Source organism: Anolis carolinensis, chromosome 6 (assembly GCF_035594765.1).
Source record: "Anolis carolinensis isolate JA03-04 chromosome 6, rAnoCar3.1.pri, whole genome shotgun sequence".
Lineage (NCBI taxonomy): Eukaryota > Metazoa > Chordata > Lepidosauria > Squamata > Dactyloidae > Anolis > Anolis carolinensis.
Window position 1 is genome coordinate 40,811,743 of NC_085846.1, and position 25,829 is coordinate 40,837,571.

General features: G+C 41.3%; 1 protein-coding gene across 7 annotated transcripts in view; it reads left to right on the top strand.

Annotated features, from left to right (window-relative positions):
* Positions 1 to 291: 291 nt before the first annotated feature.
* Positions 292 to 25,829, top strand: part of tanc2 (tetratricopeptide repeat, ankyrin repeat and coiled-coil containing 2) — a 264,804-nt gene continuing 239,266 nt past the window's right edge. For 2 of the 7 annotated variants that reach the window (XM_062957031.1, XM_062957035.1), the window contains exon 1: positions 292 to 923. The gene's annotated coding sequence lies outside the window, so the exon portion shown is untranslated. Of the gene's footprint in view, positions 924 to 1,016; positions 1,241 to 25,829 lie in introns of those variants that run through there. The other 5 variants (XM_062957034.1, XM_062957037.1, XM_008113125.3 and 2 more) reach the window with 4 other exon arrangements.

Below are 25,829 nucleotides of genomic sequence, written 5' to 3' on the forward strand. Positions count from 1 at the left end.
TGAGACCCTTACCCCGAAAAGAGTGCCAAGTGCATGCCGGGAGCTCGAAGCGGGGCGGGGGGGGGTGAAGGGGAGGAAGAACGTGCGACAGGCAAAGAGGGGCCCTCGCGGTGGGAGGAGCCGAAAGGGAGAGCCGCCGCGCGCTCGAGCACGCGCTCGCCAGAGGTGGGGGTGCTTCTTAAACCCCGCCCACCACCTGTGTGCCTGTCGCGAGCGGCGGCCGTTGCTCCCAGCCCCTCCTTCCATTTATTTCATTTCATTTACGGAGCGCGAGAGCCTTATGCGCGCGCGCGCACTCTCACTCTCCAGCGTGGCTGATTGATTGAGTGACTTGACTTGACCCACCGTCGGAGGGGGGAACGCACGCGCGCCTGGGGCCTGCGCACGCAGACCTCTCCCTCAAAGGAGCGCGAGGCGGGGCCCTCACCCCTCCCCTTCCCCGAATCAGTAGTCCGTCTCCTTGCAGCCGTGAGGGTGTGCGCGCGCGCCTCAGTGTGTGTGTGTGTGAGAGGGAAAGAGTGTGCGCGCGCCTCTATGAGTGCGCGCGCCTCTCAGAGAGTGCGCGCGCATCCGTGCTGCTTCTTCCTCAGTGTCTGCTGAGTGGAGTGTTGTGTTGTGAGGGGGGGGAGGGGGGATTGTTTTGTGACTGACTGAGGGAGCATCGCTAGCTTCCCTCAAGGAAGGAAGGAAGGAAGGAGGGAGGAAGAGCCGCGCTTCCTGCTCGTCGCCGGGATGTGGTGAAGGGAAACGAGGAAGGCCCCCCCTTCCTTCCTTCCTCCCCTCCCTTCCGCTGAACAGGCCCTCCTCCTCCAAGGCTCCGGGGCATAGGAAGGCGAGGAGGGAGGAGGAGGAGGAGGAGAAGCCCGACGTGGCCGCGCCCCGAAGGGAGCCTCTCAATCTCCCCACCGGCACCGGAGTTGGAGGTGAGTGTGAGGAAAAGACCCAAGAGGGAAGGAGGGAAGGGAAGGAGGAAGGGTGTGCCTGGCTAACCTCCGCGGGAGAGGAGTGGGGCGAGGAGGGAGGGGTTCTGTCATCGTCCTCGGCTCCTTCTTCTGCTCCCGCTCCCATCACCTCCATAGGAGAGGAAGTCCCGCGCATCTTGACCCAAAGGGATGCCGAAGCAGCAGCCGTGGCAGCAGTAGCAGCTCATGCCCACCTCCCTTCTGTGCCTTCGTGGGGAGGTGTCGGAAGAGTGGGCGCGCACCCACGCCCTTCTGCACACTCAACACCGACGTCAGGGGTTAGTCCATTCAGCTGCTTGCTTGTGCAGGTCGCTCTGCCATCCGTGCTGTGTGGCTAGGGATGGATGACATTGTGTCCTCATGTGTTGGGAGTCATACCCAAATCTCTCTCATCATAGTTGTGATGAGAGAGAAAGAGAGAGGAAAAAAAAACATCATGGAGAAACAGTCCACGCTCGACTCCGTCCTTAACTCACCACTCCTGCCATATCTGTAAGGTTTGCTAGAGGTGTGTACAGTTAGAAGTATAGTATGTTGCCGAAGGCTTCATGGCCGGAATCACTGGGTTGCTGTGAGTTTTCCGGGCTATATGGCCATGCTCCAGAAGCATTCTCTCCTGACGTTTCGCCCACATATATGGCAGGCATCCTCAGAGGTTGTGAGGTCTGTTGGAAACTAGGCAAGTGAGGTTTATATATCTGTGGAATGTTCAAGGTGGGGAAAAGAACTCTTGTCTGTTGGAGGCAAGCGTGAATGTTGCAATTAGCCAGCTTGATTAGCATTGAATAGCCTGGCAGCTTCAAAGCCTGCCTGCTGCCTGCCTGGGGGAAGCCTTTGTTGGGAGGTGTTGGATGGCCCTGATTGTTTCTTGTCTGGACTTCAAAATGAAATGTTGTTCTTCATTTGCTGTCCTGATTTTAGAGTTTTTTTTTTAATAATGGTAGACAGATTTTGTTCATTTTCATAGCTTCTTCCTTTCTGTTGAAATTGTCCACATGGATTCCCCCAGGCAGGAAGCAGCCAGGCTTTGAAACTGCCAAGCGATTCAATGCTAATCAAGGTTGCCAATTGCAACATTCACACTTGCCTTAGGCAGACAAGAGTTCTTTTCCCCATCATGAACATTCTACAGATATATAAACCCCACTTGCCTAGTTTCCAACAGATCTTACAACCTTTGAGGATGCCTGCCATAGATATGGGCAAAACGTCAGGAGAGAATGCTTCTGGAACAAGGCAATATAGCCTGGAAAACTCACAGCAACCCAGAAGTATAGTATGCTATTTCAGGGGCTATCAGAATGAGGGACATGTATGTCTCCTTATGGGGCAAGGAAATGGGTACCACACATTAATCACTGGGGCAAGAATTGTATTTAGAAAAAGGAGAAAGATTTTCCTGTTTGAAACCGCTTTTAATTAATTTTAGCCAAGTCCTAGCACCTGATGATTTCTATGTGAATTTTAGATGGTTTTTAATTTAATTTAATTTTAACAGTTCAGATCAGGTATTTTGGACGCCAACTTGCACAATTCCTAACAATTCCTAACATCCAGATGAGGCTATGGAGCATTCATGTAACTCTTATAGTTTGTTTTAACTAATGGTTTTATGTTACATTGTATATTTTAAATAAGTTGTGAGCCGCCTCGAGTCCGCCGGGAGAAAGGCGCCATAAAAATCCCCTAAATAAATAAATGTTTTGGATGAAATGGTTTTTGGATGATAGAAATGTGGAGATAGGAACATTGATGGACATGCATTTGCAAAACACTTATATGTGTGTTTTTTGCAAATGCAAGAGTTAGGACATAAACTGGATGTAGGTTTGAGATTATTTGTCTGGATTGCGGGTGGGGAGCAGGGAGATATTGGGATTTACCACTATAGGCACAAAGCTCATAGATCGGAATGGTATCAGTCCTTCATAGAGAAGGAGGATCTTGACTAGAGTCATAGAATCATGCAATAAGACCACGTGGGCCATCTAGTTCAAACCCTGCCATCCAGGAAAAACACCATCAAAGTACCCCTCACAGATGGCCATCCAGCCTCTGTTTGAAATCCACCACACTCCGAGGCAGATAGTTTCACTGCTGAACAGCTCTTACAGTCAGGAAGTTCTTCCTAATGTTCAGGTGGAATCTCCTTTCCTGTAATTTGAACCCATTGCTCCGAATCCTAGTTTCTAGGGCAGCAGAAAACAAGCCTGGTCCTTCTTTCTTATGGCATCCTTTCACATATTTATACATGGCTATCATGTCTCCCCTTAACCTTCTCTTCTGCAGGCTAAACATGCTCAGTTCTTTAAGACGATCTTCATTAGGGGACCTTTGATCATTTTAGTTGCCTTCCTCCGGACACCTTCCAGCTTGTCAGTATATCTTTTGAACAGTGGTGCCCAGTTCAGATTGTGGTAAATCTTTCACTGTCATGGAGAGGAAGATAGGGACAAATTGTTATTGTGGAATGAACCAGCATATAGTTGGGATGGGACTGAATCTGTGATAAATTATCAAGGTTTTTTTTGCAGATAAGCCCTTTTAGGACCTGTTGATGTGTGGATAGCCAGAAGCGCTTATTCAATATCATTCATGGTTTTTGACTGTTTGTGCTGTAAGGATTACAGATCTCTCAGTTGACGCATGGTGGGTGAAAAGAGTTTATTTTCTGGATGTGTGGCAGAGGAGAAATTATCTTGGGAAACTGATGATTATTTTATTTAAATCTAAATTTAAATATTGGTGTACCACATCTGTTCTGGAGTGAAATTACCGTATTCCAATAAATTAGAGGCAGACAGTGGGCAGCCTTGTTCCAATGTCCATTTTATGAAGTTTAGTCATGAAACGAAGACTGTATTTATCCAAGCTTTGTCAAGAATATCACATAGAATTGTACGATGTAGGTTATGTTGGTCTTTCTCACAGTATTAAAAATAAAACTTGGTAACAAGACCCATTACATAATTAGATCTTTAATATGAATCAGAATCAGTATGAGGTTATATTGGTCATTGAATCAAAGGTATTAGCTCATTCTGGATGAGAGCAGTATTTTTTTTATACTTAGACTTGAATACTCTATGCTGAATTGTATTGGAACCTGTGGTTAGCAATCCCTTTAAGCGATATTGTTTATTAGAGATAGAAAATAAGGGTGGATCTTAAGTATTCTTTTGATGTAAATCTAACTGAAATTCAAGTTTTGAAACTACTGTATATATATGTCTATATTTGCTAAAGCGGTGCTTGGATACAACACAAAAAATGATAGAATGATCGCAATTTGAGTTAAAGGTAAGCCATTTAACATCACAGTGATCCAAATATATGCCTCAACCACAGCTGCTGAAGAAGAAGAATTAGATCAGTTCTATGAGGATCTGCAGCACCTACTGGATAATACACCAAAAAGAGATATTATTTTCATTACGGGAGATTGAAATGCTAAGGTGGGCAGTCAAATGACAACCAGGATCACAGGCAAGCATGGTTTGGGACAACAAAATGAAGCAGGATGTAGGATAGAATTTTGCCAGGAAAACTCACTGTGCATAACAAACATTTACAACAACCTAAAAGATGGCTTTATACATGGACTTCACCAGATGGTCAACACCGAAATCAGATTGACTACATCCTTTGCAGCCAAAGGTGAATCCATCCAGTCGGTAAAAACAAGACCTGGAGCTGACTGTAGTTCAGATCATGAACTTCTTATTGCACAATTTAGAATCAGACTAAAGGGATTGGGGAAAATACATAGACCAGTTAGATATGATCTCACAAATATTCCTAGTGAATATGCAGTGGAGGTGAAGAATAGATTTCAGGGACTAGATTTAATAAATAGTCCCAGAATAACTATGGACATAAGTTCACAACATTGTTCAGGAGGCGGCAACAAAGTACGTCCCAAAGAAGAAGAAAAAAACCAAGAAGACACGATGGTTGCCTGATGAGACGCTGGAAGTAGCCCAAGAAAGAAGGAAGGCGAAATAAAACAGTGATAGGGGGAGATATACCCAATTAAATGCACAATTCCAGAGATTAGCCAGAAGAGACAAGGAACTATTTTTAAACAAGCAATGCATGGAAATGAAAGAAGACAATAGAATAGGAAGGACAAGAGACCTCTTTCACTAAATTAGAAACATTGGAAGTAAATTTCAGGCAAAAATGGGCATGATCAAAAACAAAGATGGCAAGGACCTAACAGAAACCGAAGAGATCAAGAAAAAGTGGCAAGAATATATAGAAGATCTGTATAGGAAGGATAATAATATAGAGAATAGCTTTGACAGTGTGGTGAGTGAATTAGAACCAGACATCCTGAGGAGTGAGGTTGAATGGGCTTTAAGAAGCATTGCTAATAACAAGGCAGCAGGAGACGACAGGATCCCAGCTGAGTTGTTTAAAATCTTGAAAGATGATGCTGTCAAGGTGATGCATGCCATATGCCAGCAAATATGGAAAACACAAGAATGGCAACCAGATTGGAAAAATCAATTTATATCCCCATACCAAAAAAGGGAAACGCTAAAGAATGCTCAGACTTTCGTACAGTGGCACTTATTTCACATGCCAGTAAGGTAATGCTCAAGATCCTGCAAGGTAGACTCCAGTATACATGGAGCGAAAGTTGCCAGATGTCCAAGCTGGGTTTAGAAAAGGCAGAGGAACAAGAGACCAAAATGCCAATATCCGCTGGATACCGGAGGAAGCCAGGGAGTTTCAGAAAAACATCTATTTCTGTTTATTGACTATTCTAAAGCCTTTTCCTGTGTGGATCATAATAAATTGTGGCAGGTTCTTGGTGGTATAGGGATACCAAGTCAACTTGTCTTTCTCCTGAGAAATCTGTATAACGACCAAGTAGCTACAGTAAGAACAGACGACAGAACAACAGACTGGTTCAAGATTGGGAAAGGAGTATGGCAGCGCTGTATACTTTCATCCTACCTATTCAACTTGTATGCAGAACACATCATGCGACGTGCGGGGCTTGACGAATCCAAGGCTGGAGTTAAAATTGCTGAAAGAAACATTAATAACCTTAGGTATGCAGATGATACCCTCTGATGGCTGAAAGTGAGGAGGAGCTGAGGAGCCTTATCACCAAGGTGGAAGAAGAAAGTGCAAAAGTTGGGCTGCAGTTAAACATCAAGAAAACTAAGATTATGGCAACCAGACCGATTGATAACTGGCAAATAGAGGGAGAAAACGTGGAGGCAGTGACAGATTTTATATTTCTAGGTGCGAAGATTACTGCAAATGCAGACTGCAGCCAAGAAATCAGAAGACGTTTACTTCTTGGGAGGAGAGCAATGGCCAACCATGATAAAATAGTGAAGAGCAGAAACATCACACTGGCAACGAAGGTCCACACAGTGAAAGCAATGGTCTTCCCCGTAGTAACCTATGTATGCGAGAGCTGGACCATAAGGAAGGCTGAGCAAAGGAAGATAGAAACTTTTGAACTGTGGTGTTGGAGGAAAATCCTGAGAGTTCCTTGCGCTGCAAGAAGATCCAACCAGTCCATCCTCCAGGAAATAATGCCCAGCTGCTCACTGGAGGGAAGGATATTAGAGGCAAAGATGAAGTATTTTGGCCACATAATGAGAAAACAGGAAAGCTTGGAAAAGATCATGATGCTGGGGAAGATGGAAGGAAAAAGAAAGAGAGGTCAACCAAGGGCAAGATGGATGGATGGTATCCTTGAAGTGACTGGCTTGACCTTGAAGCAGCTGGGGGCGGCGACGGCTGATAGGGAGCTCTGGCGTGGACTGGTCCATGAGGTCACGAAGAATCGGAAATGACTAAATGAATAAACAACATATTTGCCTAATTTACATCTTCTTGGTACTTGCGTTTCCCATTTGGATCAAGCTTTTGATTTAATTGTCTTGCTTTTTTATAATGCTATGGATGATACTAATAGGTCAGTCCTTTGTGCACTTGTTTGGGAGTAGCACATTTAAACTAAATGGGATTTAACAGGTAGAATGCATAGAATTACGCTGCTACTCACACGGCAGAACTTATTTTCTTTGTCTGATGGTTTGTGGTGCATATTTGACTTTCATCTTAATTTTAGTAGGTTTTGAATCTTTCTATTCTAAATAAAGATTTTTCCCTGCTGTTATACTTTCCAACTGGTTTTAATTAATCTAATTTTTGAAAATTATCCTGTTGTAATAGCTGTGTTGGATTTGCCCTTTCCTGAGACAGGACTGGAAAAAAAATATTTATCAGTTGCTTATGATTGTGGTCCTTGTGCCTATGAATGTGAATCACTACTTCCGCTTTTGGCTCTAGACTTCTGTCAGAAAATTTTCAGTTGTATCTCATGGTATAGAATGTTTTGTGTTCTAAACTGTCTCCGTGACAGGGTTTATGTCTTAAATGTCAAGATAATCAAATATTGTTTCATACATATCTTAAGATAAAGAGGTTTAGAACAAAAGTTACTTGGAATTGCTCTCGTTCCTCCCCCCCCATTTTTTTTTGGTTTTGTGTTCAAATTTGTTTTGCACAAGCCCTGCCCTTTCCCCTTGCAATTTTATTTATCCCATTTTTCGATCTTTTGATACTTATTACTGTATTTTATGATGCTTTTACTTTGTGGTTTTAATTGCTTTTAATTAAATTGTTGTTATGTGTTTTATTTTATACTGGCTTGGAGACCCAGTGGTGCCCGAGTTATTAGAAGAAGGCATTGTGTTATTTTGAGATGTTAGGTAATATCACTGAAATTTGATCCAGATCCATCGTTGGCTGGGTTCATTGCTGTCTGGATAAGGGTGAACTACAACTCCCAGATTCCTGAGGCAATCATCCCAAACCCTGGCAGTAATTGCAGTTGAACTATATATGTCCATCATGACAGAGTGGTATTAAAAGGTCTGTGTGCCAAGTTTAGTTCAAATCCGTTGTCATCTGGGTTCAGTGCTGTCTGGCTAAGGGTGAACTACAATTCCCAGATCTGAGGTCAGTCACCCCCAAACCAGGGCTGCATGCACAGTTGGCCATATTGGGTCTGTGTGCCAAGTTTGGTCCAGATCTGATGTCAGCTGGGTTCATTGCTTTCTGAATGCAGGCGAACTATAACTCCCAAGATCAAGGTCCATTCCCACTAACCCCTGAAGTATGTTCAGTTGGTCATGGGGCTTCTCTGTGCCAAGTTTGGTCCCAGTCCATTGTCGGTAGGGTCACAGTATCAATGAAGGTACTGCAAGTCCCATTATCTGTGGCAAGTTCAGTCCAATCCATCATTGGTTGTGTTAACAGTTCTCTGTGGATGTAGGTCAAGTACAACTCTTGTAAATCATTGTGAATTCTCCCCAAACCTCTTGTTCAGTTGCTGATCAATTCCTCTGTTCACTGTGTGCCATAGAAAAGGGTTAAGGTGGAGGCAGTTGGTGGGGTCATGCAAATTAAGGAACCCTGGAATGCCCATTCTAGAGGAAAAACAGAACATCTAAGATGAAATGGTCTCCGCATGAAAGCCTTCACTTGGGTGGCGGGCAGAATATTTGTGGAGGACACTGGCAGGGTTTGGGCTACATGATCATGGCGTTCACTATATCGTGCATGTCAGTGGAGGGAAAGCTATGGGTGTCTCCTGCTCAGTGAGAACTATAGCTGTTTGTGGAGGTGAGAGGCTGTTTGTGCAAGTGGATACCTCCTCCACATACATATATACACATTTTTCACTTTTATTAAGTGTATAGATAGATGTTGTACATTGTTCTTCGGGCTTGGTCCCCATGTAAGCCACCCTGAGTCCCTTCGGGGAGATGGAGGTAGGTTATAAGAATTAAGTTGTTGTTGTTGTTGTTGTTGTTGTTGTTATCATCATTCTGTTTGACATATTTATTTCAAATGATAGGAAAGTGAGGAAAGATTGAGGTCTCAACTGTACAACTGAACAAGAATGGATATATGGAGAATGGCATAGTACCCATTTATATATTTGTATAGTTGTTTCTCCTGGAATACAAAACTTTGTGTGAGTATATCTCTCAGTTAATTATTTAATGTCAGGGCTATGAATCTTATTTAGCGATATTGTTGCTGTAAAAGTAAGAAGAACAATTAACTTTTGATACTATGTTGCTTTTGTTAGTCACATTTATTTAAAAAAGATGGCACAGTGTTAGTAAAATATTTGTGTTGAAAAGATGGCATTGTAAAATCTGTCTACGCAGAAGAGATTGAGGTCTTTTGTTTGCTTATTGACAAATGTTTTTAAGGATAGTGATTTTTAAATTTTCATGTTTTCTATGTATCTTTTCTTTCACATAAATAGTTTTAGAAATAGTTTGAACGTGCATATTGTAAGAGATCTATAAAATTTCCAAACTGCGCCTTTTTAAAATTTGTCTTGAAAATGTGAAAATAAGTGCTTATGAATAAGTAACCCATATCTCTCTCTGCAAGATTGAAATGCAAAATGCACATATGCTCAGAGTCCTGAATGTGAATGTTTAGTTCAATGGTACTATTCATGTTGTGTGTCTTGACATATTTTAGGCTTTAGGTCTTCACAGGAAAGGCATTGTGTGAGAGCTAATGGGTGGGGAAATTAATCTGTTAGAGTAGTATGCTCTTTCAAAGAATGAAGGCAGATGAATCATGCTTGTTGACATTTCGTTTCACTTGTTGCAGTATTTTCCACATATTTACTGTTCATGCAAAATGCATCACTGGGTAGCAGAATATGACTTTGTGTAGACATGTAAAATTATATAACCAATATTGATATTCAAGCTTACTATTGTACTTTAAGTTAGATGCTAATGAAACATATGAAAATAACATTGCGCAGAAAAGTAAAGCATACTCTATAAAAATGTAATCTAGCATGGAGAGGCATGTATTAAAAACCATATTAATGCTGCAACTCAGTGTATGTCTTTTTAAAGGTAAGGCTTTCTAAGTTCACTATTTTTGTTTACAATATACTTTCTTCAGTTCTTACATTTTCCTGCACATAAAAATTAGGAGAATACCTCTTGTTGCACTTTTGTCCCGTCCTTTCTACAAATAGGGGCATTGCTACTTATTTGATTAAGAATTCTGATTTATACATTTACTGTATTTGAACTATTGAACATTTGTATTAATTTACTTACAGTTTTATTTAGGCATAAGTCTATCAATCAGTTTACCCAGTTGATAGCACAGACTGTGGAAGTTTACTCTGACGTCTGCTCTGGAGTGTAAATTTCAGCCACTTTAACTCAGTGTTTCTCAAACTGTGCTTCTCCAGGTGTTTTGGACTTCAACTCCCAGTAATTCCAGCCAGTTTAGCTGTTAGGAATTGTGGGAGCTGAAGTCCAAAACATCTGGAGGAGTACAGTTTGAGAAACTCTAGTTACACATTGTCACTGTCACTGACATCACACTGTCAACGAAGGTCCGCATAGTGAAAGCAATGGTATTCCCCATAGTAACCTATGGTTGCAAGAGCTGGACCATAAGGAAGGCTGAGTGAAGGAAGATAGATGCTTTTGAACTTTGGTGCTGGAGGAAAATCCTGAGAGTGCCTTGGACCGCAAGAATATCCAACCAGTCCATCCTCCAGGAAATAATGCCCAGCTGTTCACTGGAGGGAAGGATATTAGAGGCAAAGATGAAGTATTTTGGCCACATCATGAGAAGACAGGAAAGCTTGGAAAAGATCATGATGCTGGGGAAAATGGAAGGAAAATGGAAGAGGGGCCGACCAAGGGCGAGATGGATGGATAGTATCCTTGAAGTGACAGGCTTGACCTTGAAGGAATTGGGGGTGGTGGCGGCCTACAGGGAGCTCTGGAGTGGACTGGTCCATAAGGACACGAAGAGTCGGAAATGACTCTGCGAATGAAGAAGAAGAAGAAGAAGAATATGAATTACACATTGTGTTGTAAGAGCTGTTGAATATTCTCCACTTAACACATATTCTAAATTATGGTTTAAAATCCTGGTTAAAGAAATTGCCTGTTTAACTTGGTTAAGGCAGGAATTTGCATTCCAGAAATAAGGCTTCAGGACAAATATGAAATTGTGCTCCCTGTTTGCTAATTATGGCTAACTGGGTGTGTTAGAATGTATTTGTTAAACATTTTAGCCCATGTTTACCATACAGAATACTCATAGAAGTCCATTATCTATAAAATGCAAAAAGGCACCAATAATATGAATTACCCTATCACATTGAAACAGCGAAAAGACACATACTCAAGTAAAAGTATGGAAGAAACGCTGACAATTATTAGTATACACCAAGCATAAAATATCTTTTGTATAGGCCCTCTTACATGTTGTGACAGCCCTCAAAGTATGTTTGGTTGGAACTGGAGAGATAAATTTCTTAAAGGCTGTGTGTGGCTTCTTGAACTCTCTCCGTTTCCTCTGCCTTACCCCTTCTTAATGCTCTTCTGGTGTGTACTGGAAGTCTTCTTTGTTGGAATTGACTTTATGCACATTAAATTATGCAGAAATTATATGTGTGTGTGTATGTGTGTTTATATATATGTTATACACACACACACACACACACACACATTTAGAGCAGTGCTATGCAAAGTGGTGGTATCTGGACCACTGCTGGTTGGTGAAGAGTTTTCAGGAAAAAAAATTATTGTAGTCAGTGGGCACAAATATTGCTCTCTGGCATGTTGTGGGGAAACATTCTGGTATAGATTGAAGCATCTTTAAATTCTGAACATGCTGTTTGCGAGGGGAGTGAGATATCATCCGAAACAGGCTGAATTCATGTTCCTGGATTAGCAGTTCTGTGGATTAGAAGTGCCTCTGTTTTATATGGATTAATCTGCAGTTGGCCCTCATCTAGCTCATAATAAACTTTAAGCATGGTTTCAGTACAACAGCAGCTTCCATGAAATGTGATGGGAATTTCTGAATGATTTATTCTAGTGGTTTTGGCATTAAACAATGTTGGAGACAAGATCAAACTATATGGGTCACTATTTGTTTAATGCTGCTTCATAGATGCTGTTTGCCATTTCTTCAAAATGTATTATGAACTCCCTCTCTATACATGCACATGCATACACACTTATCCAGCTGTTATTTCTTTTACATTGCAGGACTGATATTGGCCTCAGTAATAATACCAAGAATAAAAATACTAAGATTAATATAATGTTTTGTAAGCAAATTGACATACAGCTTGTGATAATGAAAATGATTTTGCATGTATGGCCTTGTATGGCCTTACTGCTCTACTTTACTCTGGAAAACCTGAAATTAAGATGCCACCATACATTTAATATCTTGCCCCCAAACTGAAAATAGAATATGTGCTAAAATCGTTCAATCTGGTTTGCTACAGGGGGGCTGTTATTAACTACTATCAAGTCAGCTTTGACTTATGATGACCCTGTGAGTGAGAGACCTCCAAGTTACTCTATTATCAGCAGCCCTGCTCAAGTGTTGCAATCTCAGTTCTTTGGCTTCTTTGATTGAGTCTATCCATCTGGAATGCAGTCTTCCTCTTTTCCCACTGCCTTTTACCTTACCAAGCATTACTTTTTCTAGTGAGTCATGTCTTCTTTTGTATATCTCTAAAACATGACAGTCTCATTTTAGTCATCATGGTTTGTAGGGAGGGGCAAGGCTTGATTAGCTCTAGTCCACATTGATTTGTCTTTTTAGCAGTCCATGGTATCCAAAGAACTCTTCTTCAGCACTACATTTCAAATGAATTAACTTTCTTCACTTTTCTCCTTTCATAACCATTTATAAAAATTACTAAAGCAATGTCACGGAGAATCCTAACTTTATTATCCTATGATAAAGCTTTGGCGAAGTGCGTTAAAGCACTGAGCTGGAGACCGAAAGGTCCCAGGTTCATACCCCGGGAGCGGCGTGAGCAGCTGCTGTTAGCTCCAGCTTTTGCCAACCTAGCAGTTCGAAAACATGCCAATGTGAGTAGATCAATAGGTACCGCTCCGGCGGGAAGGTAACGGTGCTCCATGCAGTCATGCCGGCCACGTGAACTTGGAGGTGTCTACGGACAACGCCGGCTCTTCGGCTTAGAAATGGAGATGAGCACCAACCCCCAGAGTCAGACATGACTGGACTTAACGTCAGGGGAAACCTTTACCTTTACTATAGCTTTATACTTCTGAATCTTGTCTCTTTTCTTCAAACCCGCCCTTCTAAATTCTAGGGTGCTTCCAGGCATACGTTAAACTCGCTTTGGAGCAGGTTTAAGTCCCCAAATCCCGGGAAGCAAATGGGTTTCCCCATGAGTTGTTCCCAGCGTGGTAACTACTGTACTGGAATGGGAACAATCCAAATCCCCCCCAAAAGCTTTAAAATAAAATAAAATCTTACTGGGCCACCATTAGGCCTCTCTGGAGGCTTCCTGGCACATACCAATGTTACACCAGGAAGCGGGGGGGGGGGGGGGGAGAGGGAGGAGCGATCCCCCCCCCCCGCCTCCTTGTGCAGCATTAGTATATACCAGGAAGCCTGCAGAGATACCGAATGTTGGCCTGGTAAATTTTTATTTTATTTTAAAGCTTCAAAGGGGGATTTAGGGAGGGGGTGGGTTCCCTCTTTGCTTCTCTGGGCCCATGGGCTGTGGGGACAGACTACTGGGTAGTATGAGGAGTAGTCCAAGGTTATAGGAGGAGAAAAAGGAAGACAGACAGATGAAGAGGCCATTGGGGGAAAGGCTTTTTTCCTACCATCTGATCCATATGTCTAAGTCCTGGATAAAGGCTATAAGCTTGTGCAGGATGTGGTTGAATTTAAACAATGATTAGGTCAAACTTTGCATTATATTCTTTGACTGCTTTTGCTACATCTCTTCTCATTATAAAAGTCACTCCATTTCTTCTTAGAGTTTTCTTTTCCTGAAGAACTCTGTATCTGACTCAAAAGTGTCATTCCTGTTCAATTTAACTCACTCACTCCAAGTATTGCAATGTTTGTATGTTACTTTTCTTGTTTTACTACCTTCCTCTGATTCATGCTTCTCACCTCCATGCCCCTATAATAGGTATTGTGCAGCTTCAGATTTTCCTTTCACATCTGTGCATGTCAACTGTTAAACGTCCTTTCAGCTTCTGTCCAGTTACACCATTATCCTCAGCTACTCATAATTGTCCTCTGTTCTTTTCCAGAAGCTCACTGAGTGCCTTCTAACCTGGGAGTTTCATCTTCTGACAATATCTTTTGTTTAATTTTGGATTGTCCCATCATAGAGTTTTCAAAAACAGTTTAACATGCCTCTCTCTGCATAGTACTAACAAGATGAGCTATGGTTTTACTGCTGTTGTCACCAGGTAGGAAGTTACAGGAAAGTCTTTTTAAAGTAACAGTTTACCGATGCTTCTATAAGTCTAGGTGAAAAAAATGCCTGTCCATAAGGAAGTGTTTACTTATCCCATTGCTTACTTATTAGTCCATCTCTTTCAACAGCCAAGAAGAATAGAAAGAACATGCATACAAGTTCTTAGCTTCGCTGTTGCAAAAAATTATGTCCGCATCCACAGATTTGCACTCTATCTGACTTACATGATAGCTGAAGGAGGAAAGGCCTGCTAAGTCAGCATTGCTGAACACTTCTCAAAACAACATCATAGTAAATGTTATTGGATAATAGACTTTAATAATAGTTCACAGAAGAAGACTTAAAAACAAATTATAGGGAGTACTTATATTTATGTTTATGTAACAATTCTCTCAAATAATTTTGTAGTTGCCATTTTATATTCAGAATGCTTTGCTAATTATTAATCATGTGTTACCAGTCTATTCAGTTGTGAATAACTGAGATGACTCCCATGTTAATTACTGCAGGGAAATGTACCTTTTTTGTAGTATATGAGAAAGTTTTGCCTTCATATAGGTGATAAATGCACCTTTTTTGTGAAGCTGCAGGATGAATAGTCAATATTGCAAAGGGCAAAAGTGGACTTTCTACTATTATATTATCCTCAGCAGCTGTTAGCACCTGAAAATGATGTGCACAACATCAGGGACCTTGCTGAATGTGATAGGCTTTGATTCAGGGGAAAATGAGGCATCCTATCAATATGAAATTGAAATACCATAAATAGACTGCACTTATGTGTAGTTTTCATGTATTCATCTCTTTCCCCTCAGATACCCCACTTTACAACCTACCCCTTAGCAAACTTAATCATTTTTGTCTCAAATTTTCAGGGGGCTGGAAATGCTGCCAGCTGTTCAAGCAAACTTGTTTCTCCCGTAGTTCTCCAACTCTGTTTTAGGTCTCCTCTCTGTTCTTTACTTTCATCCATATAATAAAGCTTCATTTGTGCTTGAGCACAACTTAGGCAAAATGGGTTTCAGTGCTCAGGCAGAAGACTTAATAAATGTCATTTCCATCCACAGAAATCGACCCTAGATAGCGCTTTTTAAAATTTTGATTAAATTTATTCTTGGTTAACATAGAGAAATTTGGGCTAGAACGAAAGCTCTTTTTCTTCTCTAGGAAAGTGAACATTAGTGAACATTAGAGGAAGCTCATTACTTGTTTAGGAGAATGAGCAGTGCTGATGAGAAGAGGAAATAGAAAAAAGAGATGGAGTCTATTGATGTTCAGACTCAGGTGGAGGAGTAGAAATAGGCACATAGGAAAGGAATTTAAAAATGCCTGGGCTAGCTCTGATTTCAGACAGCTGGAGGGTCAGGCAGAGTGGCTGAATTTGTGATTCACTGACATGCTAGTCTGGCTCAGAATGGAAAGGTCTGGCAGGTTTTTTAAAAGAGAGATATGCCACAGAAGCTTCTTTCATGAGGTGACTCCCCAAAACTATATGGTTACCATGGCTATAATGGTGAACATTTTTGTGTTACCATGCTAAAAGTTTTTCAGAGAAGTCTTTCATTATTTGTATCCTAGAAAAAATAGCTTGGAAACCATAAGGTGTTTGTAGAACATTAAGTGTGCATCAAATAATTAACTAATGTGTATATTAAAATAAGAAAAATACATTTACATACAGCTATATAGCTTTTAAAAGAGACTATGGAGAATAGCAAAATAGCCCCTTGGGAAGTGAATAATAATTCTGTACTGTCTTTAACTTGTTCTACGAGGTTCAGTGATCTGTGTAGCATTACTTTTGTGTGTTTCTCAGCTGTGCATTTATAAGGACTTCTCACTCTTATTAGAGACAGCATCGCCACATTTTTGTGCAGCAGCCTCAGTGTCATATATTATCTTCCAAATCTCTTGCTTAGAATGGAATCTGGAATGGTTACACTCAAAGCATGGTAAGCTGTTGACTTATATCAAGTCTTAGTTGCTGGCCATCGACTGTAATATATATATATCTAAAGTCTTACTGCTTCTGGTCACGTCCCCTGATTTTAATTCATGTTTTCCCCTCTCCTGGGTTGTGTACTGTCAAGCTGAATTTCCAACAGTATGAGTTCTCCCCTTCAGCTTTTTTGAGCTTGAAACTCCCTAGCACCAAAGAAGCAATGAAGCAATGGATCTGAGTTATAGTCTTGCTGGAAAACAAACAAGAACTCAACACTATTGTGTAGAAGTCAAATATAATAAAACTTTACTCTGCTTGCTTATTTTTATGCTCTGAAAATTGCTAAAAATTAGCTTTGCTTTGCTTTGTTTCACCATTTTGCCATCACCCCTGCTTGAAAGAAGACATTTACAAATTCCGTATGCACAGCATATCTGTCCCTGTCAGTCAGGCACAGTCGAAGCAGTTGATTGTGTTCTTCTATATTGCCTGTATTACATGGATATTTGTTCCCAGTTTATAGATCCAATTTTGGAAAAGTTCCCAGGCTGATGTAATAGCTTTAATATCTCTGTTAGCCTTTCAGATTTCTCTCAATTTATATTGAAGATTGCAGAGTTTTGTATTCTAGTGTACTCCACCACAAGTAAATTGGTCAAATCCCATTGTGGCTCATGCTAGCTCCAGAGAATATAATCTGGTATTGAATTAGAAATTGGTTGATGAACTTATGTATATTTACAGCAATTATTGTAACCAGGAGCTTCTTTTAACCTCAATGTTCCAATGCATTCTGCTTTTGTATCTTTATGACTGATCTGTATAGCAGATTGGGCAGTTCCAGAAAAACAGGCACAAACTGGAGAATAATTCTGATAAATATACAAACCTTTAGAAGACATTCTCTCAAAATTAACCCTTTGATTTTTGTATCTCTTTCCTGTGCCTGTAATTTTTGTACATGCAGAGAGTCCCCTAGTTACAAACATTCGACTTATAAACGACTGAGAATTAAGAGTGGGGGTGAGACATCAGGAAGTGAGATAAAACTACTCCAGGAAGGGAAAGCATTATCATGGGGAAAATATGTCTCCACTGAAGCTTTCTCACCAATCCTTGTTTCCACAAGTCAAAACTTTCAAAATCCAGTTATCACAGGGACAGAAAGTGAGGGGAAATTTGTGAATAGGGGCACAAAAAGCAAAAAACAAAAACAAAAACCCACCACAGTGGTGTTAAGCCTTCTCCATGTTATCCAAAGTGTTGCTGGAAGAAACATTAACAACCTTAGATATGCAGAGGATACCACTTTGATGGCTGAAAGTGAAGAGGAGCTGAGGAGCCCAAGGTGAAAGAAGAAAGTGCCAAAGCTGGGTTGCAGTTAAACATCAAGAAAACCAAGATGATGGCAACCAGACTGATTAATAACTGGCAAATAGAGGGAGAAAATGTGAAGGCAGTGACAGATGTAGACAGATTTGTTGGCGTGAAGATTATTGCAGACGCAGACTGCAGCCAGGAAATCAGAAGACATTTACTTCTTGAGAGGAGAGCAATGACCAATCTCGATAAAATAGTGAAGAGTAGAAACATCACGCTGGCAGTGAAGGTCTGCATATGTGATGTCTCATGGGCCTTGTAGTCCCGTTCCTAGGACTATTGTGGCAGACGAGGAGGAAAACATGGGATTTCCACCGGTTCTGCTTGAATCGGAGCCTCTCCACCTGGAGGATGTTTGTCCTCAGGAAGTTAACCAAACAAGCCTTGGGCAGAATTCCCCCCCGTTTTCCCGAAAGGACAATTATAATAGAGATAGAGGAGTCAGGGAGGCAAATCGCCGGAGTCTCAGAATCGCAGCCAAACAATTAGCTGATTAGGTCTGCTTCCCTTGGGAAATTCTAAGGAGTCATGCATCTGGACAGAGTTGGGTTTCGCTTCTTGTTCTCCAGGGAAAGTGTTCTGTTGGCGGGAAAACAAGACCCTATATAGGGGTTTTGCCGCAAGGGGAACCTTGCGGAGTCAATTGTTCAGCTTGAGGAGAGAGATCGTGTGTGGACTTCGTACCCCAGTTCCTTGTTTCCCGGATCAAGTTCCAGCCTTGCCTTGTTTCACGGATCAAGTTTCCAACCTTGCCTTGTTTCACGGACTTCTCTGGACTCAGTTCATGTTTCATGTTTGCCTTGTTTCAAGTTTTGATCTAGCCAAGAATCAAGTCTATTTTCCAGCCTTGTTGTCAAGCTACTTTGGACTTTAAAGACCCTGTCATTTCCCCACACTTTGCTTGGCAAGTGTGTGTTTCGGTCAAGTGGATTAAAACTTTGAACTCTAATATCTTATATTGGACAATACATTTCTGGACTATATTTGACCTCATCTGAAAGGTCTGCTTCTGAACTATATTCTTCACTTGTTTTTATTGACTTTATATATTTCTATAATAAAGATATTAGATAGATTCTGGTCTCTGCGCATGGTTATTGGTGCTCTGCAGCCTGGGTCCTGACAGCATAGTTAAAGCAATGGTATTCCCCGTAGTAATCTATGGATGTGGGAGCTGGACCATAGAAAGGCTGAGCAAAGGAAGACAGATGTTTTTGAACTGTGGTGTTAGAGGAAAATTCTGAGAGTGCCATGGACCACAAGAAGATCCAACCAGTCCATACTCCAGGAAATAATGCCTGGCTGCTCACTGGTGGGAGGGATATTAGAGGCAAAGATGAAGTACCTTTGCCACATACTGAGAAGACAGGAAAGCTTGGAGAAGAGAATGATGCTGGGGAAAATAGAAGGAAAAAGGAAGAGGGGTCGGGCAAGGGCAAGATGGATGGATGGTATCCTTGAAGTGACTGGCTTGACCTTCAAGGAGCTGGGGGCGGCGATGGCTGACAGGGAACTCTGGCGTGGGCTGGTCTATGAGGTCATGAAGAGTCAGAAGCGATTGAACTAATAAACAACAACATGTGTGTGTGTATATATATATATGGAGTTACACTTAAAATGTAGCTGTTTTCTCTTATATTCAAATTCAACTTAACAAACCTAATAGACCTAAAGAACCTATCCTATTAGTAACTTGGGGGAGCCCCTGGTGGCGCAGTGGGTTATATAATTATTGGGTTGCTGATTTGAAGGTTCCCAGTTCAAATCCAATCCAGGGAGAGCGTGGATGTGCTCCCTCTATTAGGTACAGCTCCATGCAGGGACATGAGAGAAGCTTCCCACAAGGATGGTAAAAAAATCAAAACATCCGGGCGTCTCCTGGGCAAAGTCCTTGCAGTTTTTCAAGTCGCTCCTGACACAAAAAAGTAACTTGGGGACTGCCTATATTGTTACATTTTTTTTGGCTAACTTATGCTAACTTCCTGTTCTCCATTGTTTCACTGTGCTGCTCTGTCACTCTGCACCATTTTTTCTTCAGCCTACGAAAGTACATTCAAAGCAGTAATGGCTATGTAACTTCAATTCCATTCTACAAGTAAAGCTTGTACAAATTTGAGGAAAGAGTCCTGCCTGTATACTATATCTCCTGTTGGTGCCCCATTCTTGGGAAAGTGTTAATCCATTTTCTGATCAGACGCAGTCTCTGGAGTTACAATTCTTTGGATCCAGTTCTGCCTCTTCTTTTGACCATCCACATAGTTGCTCTTTGAGTTTTCTTATAAAATAAGGATAGTTTCTTCTTTATATTGATTTCTTTATTTCATTTTTCTTTCTTTCCTAAAGCTTCTAGTTTGGGAAGAAGGCAGGCTGTTTGGGAACCAGATACAAAAACGCTCAATTTAGAGCTCTTCCTAATGCCACCAGCCCTTAATACAATTCCTCATGTTGTGATGATCCCCAACCATAAAATTATTTTTGTTGCTATTTCATAATTGTAATTTTGCTACTGTTATGAATTGTAATGTAAATATCTGATATGCAGGATTTATTTTCATTCACTGGACCAAATTTGGCACAAATACCCGATAATGCCCAAATTTGAATACTGGTGGGGTTGGGGGGGATGATTTTGTCATTTGGGAGTTTAGTTGCTGGGATTTATAGTTCACCTACAATCAAAGAACATTCGGAACTACACCAACAATGGAATTGACCCAAACTTGCACGCAGAACTTCTATGACCAAGAGGAAATACTGGAAAGGTTTGGTGGGCATTGACCTTGAGTTTGGGAGTTGTAGTTCACCTACATCCAGAGAGCACTGTGGACTCTAACAATGATGGATCTTGGACCAAACTTGGCACAAATACTCAATATGTCCAAATGTGAACACTGGTGAGTTTGGGGAAAATAGACCTTGACATTTGGGAGTTGCAATTGTTGGGATTTATAGTTCACCAACAATCAAAGAGCCCCTTGAACCCCACCAGCGATAAAATTGGGCCAAATGTCCCACGCAAAACCCCGATGACCAACAGAGAATACTAGTCTTTATGACCACCCTGAACCCCCCTCGCAACTCCCCCAGGAGTTCCGACCCCCAGGTTGAGCAGTGCTGATTTAGAGGCATTGGGAAGACTTCTCATTCCTTTGAAGTTCTGATTCTTTGCCCCAGAACAGAAACTGTATAGAAGGAACAAAATGCTTTATCATGTTTTTAAATTTTTCATCTTTTTTATTAGAATAACGTATTAACCCTCTCAAATTCTGCTGTGTCTGCTTTGTGCCTTCTTTTTTCCGGCTTTACCTTTTTTCATAGCACCCAGATCTGCCTTTGATATAATCTAGCTGCCTGACCTATTTCCTTTCTATTTATGAAAATTATAGGATAACATTGGAGTTTAAACTGACCTTCACTTAAAAGGGGCAAAGGAAATCACACCTGAGCAACTTCTTATGGTTATCGGAAGATTGCTTTATACTGTTCACATTTGTGATTCAGATATAATTCTGTAGAACTGTTTTACTAGCAAACAAAATATTTGAATTGATGTTTATTTTTAACATGGGCTAAGCAGAAATGTAATATGAGAAATTAAAATAGTATCCATTTATTTGTAATTGAACATATATGAAATACAGGTATATCTTTATATATAAAAATACAGCCTGCGTATGTTTGTGCACACAAAACCCGAAAAGTAGTCGGTCGATCAATTTGAAATTTTGACACAACATGGCATACCAATACAGGAGAGTTTTAATAATGAGTTTGGGGGTAGGAGAACTACAGGTGATGGGATATGCAGTACTTTCAAACACTTCATCTCCCACAGACCACTACGACTTGCACCAATGACAGATCAGGACAAAACCTGGCACACAGACACCCCCCCCCCCCCCGTGCCCCACTTTATATTCTGGTGTGGTTAGGGGAGGACAAACCACAGATTATGGGATTTGCAGTACCTTCACCCAAATCAGACCACTGCAAGCCCCACGAATGACAGAACTGGACCATTTTTGGCACACAGACATCCCATTACCCAGTTCATGTCCTGGTGCCAATAAGAGGATGGTTTACTTTGCAGTTGGTCTGAAATGCAGATTTTATTGAATCTCCAACAATCTAACACATCATATCACAATGCTGCCTTACTCAAAGCCCAATTCCACACCCTCTGTAAATACCTGTGAAGGTGGAGGCTCACAGACAGATCATTCTCAGCTATCTGACTGTATGAATATTAGAGAACAATAATGTATGTGTATATACACTCTTGTAAAAATCCCAAAAAATGTAATACAAATCAGGTTTCTACAACTCTGTATTAGAGTAATACTCTTCAAACTATATTGCATATAATAAAATTGCTTTCAGGATATCATAAACAAAGGTACAATTTCCATGTCATAATCTTACAAAGTATACTACTATATCAGGAGTAAATTACACACATAAAGAGACAACCAAGTCCATATTATTCCTGGAGTTGGGCAATGTCAATTGTCAATTGTAGTAAAGATATTCAGTCTCCAAGATAACAGTTTCTATATTCAAAGGAATTCTTCGTTTGCTTCGCAACGCCAAGAACTGGTACACAACAAGGTCTCCCGGGTTGTTCCCCTTGTTTCGTTATCACTTCCTCGGGTGTTGTGTCTGTTTTAATTTTATTGTGCTTAGTACACTAGATAAAGGAGTAAAAATAACATACATAATAGATATATGAAACTCCCATATTAACATTGCTAAGGAAAAGTTTTTAAAAAAGAAAATGGTAAAAAACACGCTTCTCTACTTACATTCTTATTAGTAGCTCTGGCTCTGTTTTAAGTGGAATCATAGAATCATAGAATAGTAGAGTTGGAAGAGACCACATGGGCCATCTAGTCCAACTCCCTGCTAAGAAGCAGGAAATCGCATTCAAAGCACCCCCGACAGATGGCCATCCAGCCTCTGCTTAAAAGCCTCCAAGGAAGGAGCCTCCACCACGGCCCCGGGGAGAGAGTTCCACTGTCGAACAGCTCTCACAGTGAGGAAGTTCTTCCTGATGTTCAGGTGGAATCTCCTTTCCTGTAGTTTGAAGCCATTGCTCCGTGTCCTAGTCTGCAGGGCAGCAGAAAACAAGCTTGCTCCCTCCTCCCTATGACTTCCCTTCACGTATTTGTATATGGCTATCATGTCTCCTCTCAGCCTTCTCTTCTGCAGGCTAAACATGCCCAGCTCTTTAAGCCGCTCCTCATAGGGCTTGTTCTCCAGACCCTTAATCATTTTAGTCGCCCTCCTCTGGACGCTTTCCAGCTTGTCAACATCTCCCTTCAACTGTGGTGCCCAAAATTGGACACAGTATTCCAGGTGTGGTCTGACCAAGGCAGAATAAAGGGGGAGCATAACTTCCCTGGATCTAGACGCTATTCCCCTATTGATGCAGGCCAAAATCCCATTGGCTTTTTTAGCAGCCGCATCACATTGTTGGCTCATGTTTAACTTGTTGTCCACGAGGACTCCAAGGTCTTTTTCGCACACACTGCTGTCAAGCCAGGCGTCCCCCATTCTGTATCTTTGATTTCCATTTTTTCTGCCGAAGTGAAGTATCTTGCATTTGTCCCTGTTGAACTTCATTTTGTTAGTTTTGGCCCATCTCTCTAGTCTGTCAAGATCGTTTTGAATTCTGCTCCTGTCTTCTGGAGTGTTAGCTATCCCTCCCAGTTTTGTGTCGTCTGCAAACTTGATGATCGTGCCTTCTAACCCTTCGTCTAAGTCGTTAATAAAGATGTTGAACAGAACCGGGCCCAGGACGGAGCCCTGCGGCACTCCACTTGTCACTTCTTTCCATGATGAAGACGACGCATTGGTGAGCACCCTTTGGGTTCGTTCGCTTAGCCAATTACAGATCCACCTAACCGTAGTTTTGTCTAGCCCATATTTTACTAGTTTGTTTGCCAGAAGGTCGTGGGGGACTTTGTCGAAGGCCTTACTGAAATCCAGGTACGCTACATCCACAGCATTCCCTGTATCGACCCAACTCGTAACTCTATCGAAAAAAGAGATCAGATTAGTCTGGCATGACTTGTTTTTGGTAAATCCATGTTGACTATTAGCAATGACCGCATTTGTTTCTAAGTGTTCGCAGACCACTTCCTTAATGATCTTTTCCAGAATTTTGCCTGGTATTGATGTGAGGCTGACCGGACGGTAATTGTTTGGGTCGTTCTTTTTTCCCTTCTTGAAGATAGGGACCACATTCACCCTCCTCCAATCTGCTGGGACTTCTCCCGTTCTCCAAGAACTCTCGAAGATAATTGCCAGTGGTTCTGAAATAACTTCCGCTAGTTCCTTCAGTACTCTTGGGTGTAGCTGATCTGGCCCTGGGGACTTGAATTCGTTTAGAGAGGCCAAGTGTTCCTGGACAACTTGTTTCCCTATTTGGGGTTGGATTTCCCCCAATCCTTCGTCCATTCCATGTTGCTGAGGTTGAAGATGGCTTTCTTTTTGTGAGAAGACAGAGGCAAAGAAGGCATTAAGTAGTTCTGCCTTTTCCCTGTCCCCTGTCGCCATCACCCCATCTTCTCCTTGCAATGGCCCTATCGCCTCCTTTTTCTTCCTTTTTCTACCAACGTAAGCAAAAAAGCCTTTTTTGTTGTTTTTTATGTCCCTGGCAAGCCTGAGCTCATTTTGCGCTTTAGCCTTGCGAACCTTTTCCCTACAGGTGTTGGCTATACGTTTGAATTCTTCTTTGGTGATTTCTCCCCTTTTCCACTTCTTGTGCATGTCACTTTTGAGCTTTAGCTCAGTTAGAAGTTCTTTGGACATCCATTCTGGCTTCTTTGCACTTGTCTTATTTTTCTTCTTTGTTGGCACTGTTTGCATTTGCGCCTTGAGTATTTCACTTTTGAAAAACTCCCATCCATCCTTAACTCCCTTATTTTTTAATATCGGCGTCCATGGAATGCCTCTCAGTAATTCCTTCATTTTTTGGAAGTCAGCTCTCTTAAAGTCCAGCATGCGTGTTTGACTTGTCTTAGTTTCAGCATTCCTTTGTATTGCAAACTGCAGGAGCACATGGTCACTTGCCCCTAAGGATCCAACCACTTCAACTGTATTGATCAGGTCTTCCACATTTGTTAAGATTAGATCAAGAGTTGCTGATCCCCTTGTTGCCTCTTCTACCTCCTGGACCATAAAATTATCTGCAAAGCAAGTGAGGAATTTGTTGGACTTTGTACTCTTGGCTGAGTTTGTTTTCCAGCAGATATCGGGATAATTGAAATCGCCCATGACTACTATATCTCTTCTTTGTGCCTGTTTGGTCAGCTGTTGACAGAAGGCTTCATCAAGTCCTTCATCCTGAGTTCTATAACGAGCAAATGAAAGATTTCCAGGATGCCTCTTAAGTAAGGTTACATGTTACAGGAAACAGGTGTATTCAATTCTATCGTTTAGCCCTTGAGGAATTAGTGTTTGTAGTTTGAAAATCCAAAAAGGTTCTCTTTGTAGAAGAAGTTTTTTTACATCTGCATTTGGTCTGGGCAATACTTTTTCCAAAGCACAAAATTTATAGCTATGGTACGCATGGGCTTTTTCATAAAAATGTATATACAGTGAAGAGTCAATGGACCCATTCCTTATGCTTGAACGATGTTCGTTTATTCTAATTTTAAGGGGTCTGGTGGTCATTCCAATATACAACAGTTCACAGGGGCATTGTATTAGGTAAACAACATTATCAGTAGAACATGTTGTCAAATGTTGCAAAGTGATATTAATTTTAAGTGTTGGATGGGAGTATATTTTGCCCTTAAGAGATTGCTGACAACAGTTGCAGTGGCCATAGCTAGTGTGACCCTTGGTGGTAAGTTTATGGGATGTAGTAGGAGAGTTGTATAGTGAATGGATCATAAGCTCTCTTAAATTTCTGGATCTTTTATGAGCAATTATTGGTTTGTTTTGGCATCCAGGAATGTCTTGTAATAAATGCCAGTGTTTTGAAATAATCTTAGTGATTTTAGATGAATATTGTGTCAGAGTCAGGGGCCAAATTATGTGGTTATTGTGCTTCCTAGGGCGTTCCTATAGTAGCTCACTTCTGTTGATGGAGCTGGCCTTACTCATGGCTGTGTCGAGTATCCTATTAGGGTATTTTATTATATGCAATATAGTTTGAAGAGTATTACTCTAATATAGAGTTGTAGAAACCTGATTTGTATTACATTTTTTGGGATTTTTACAA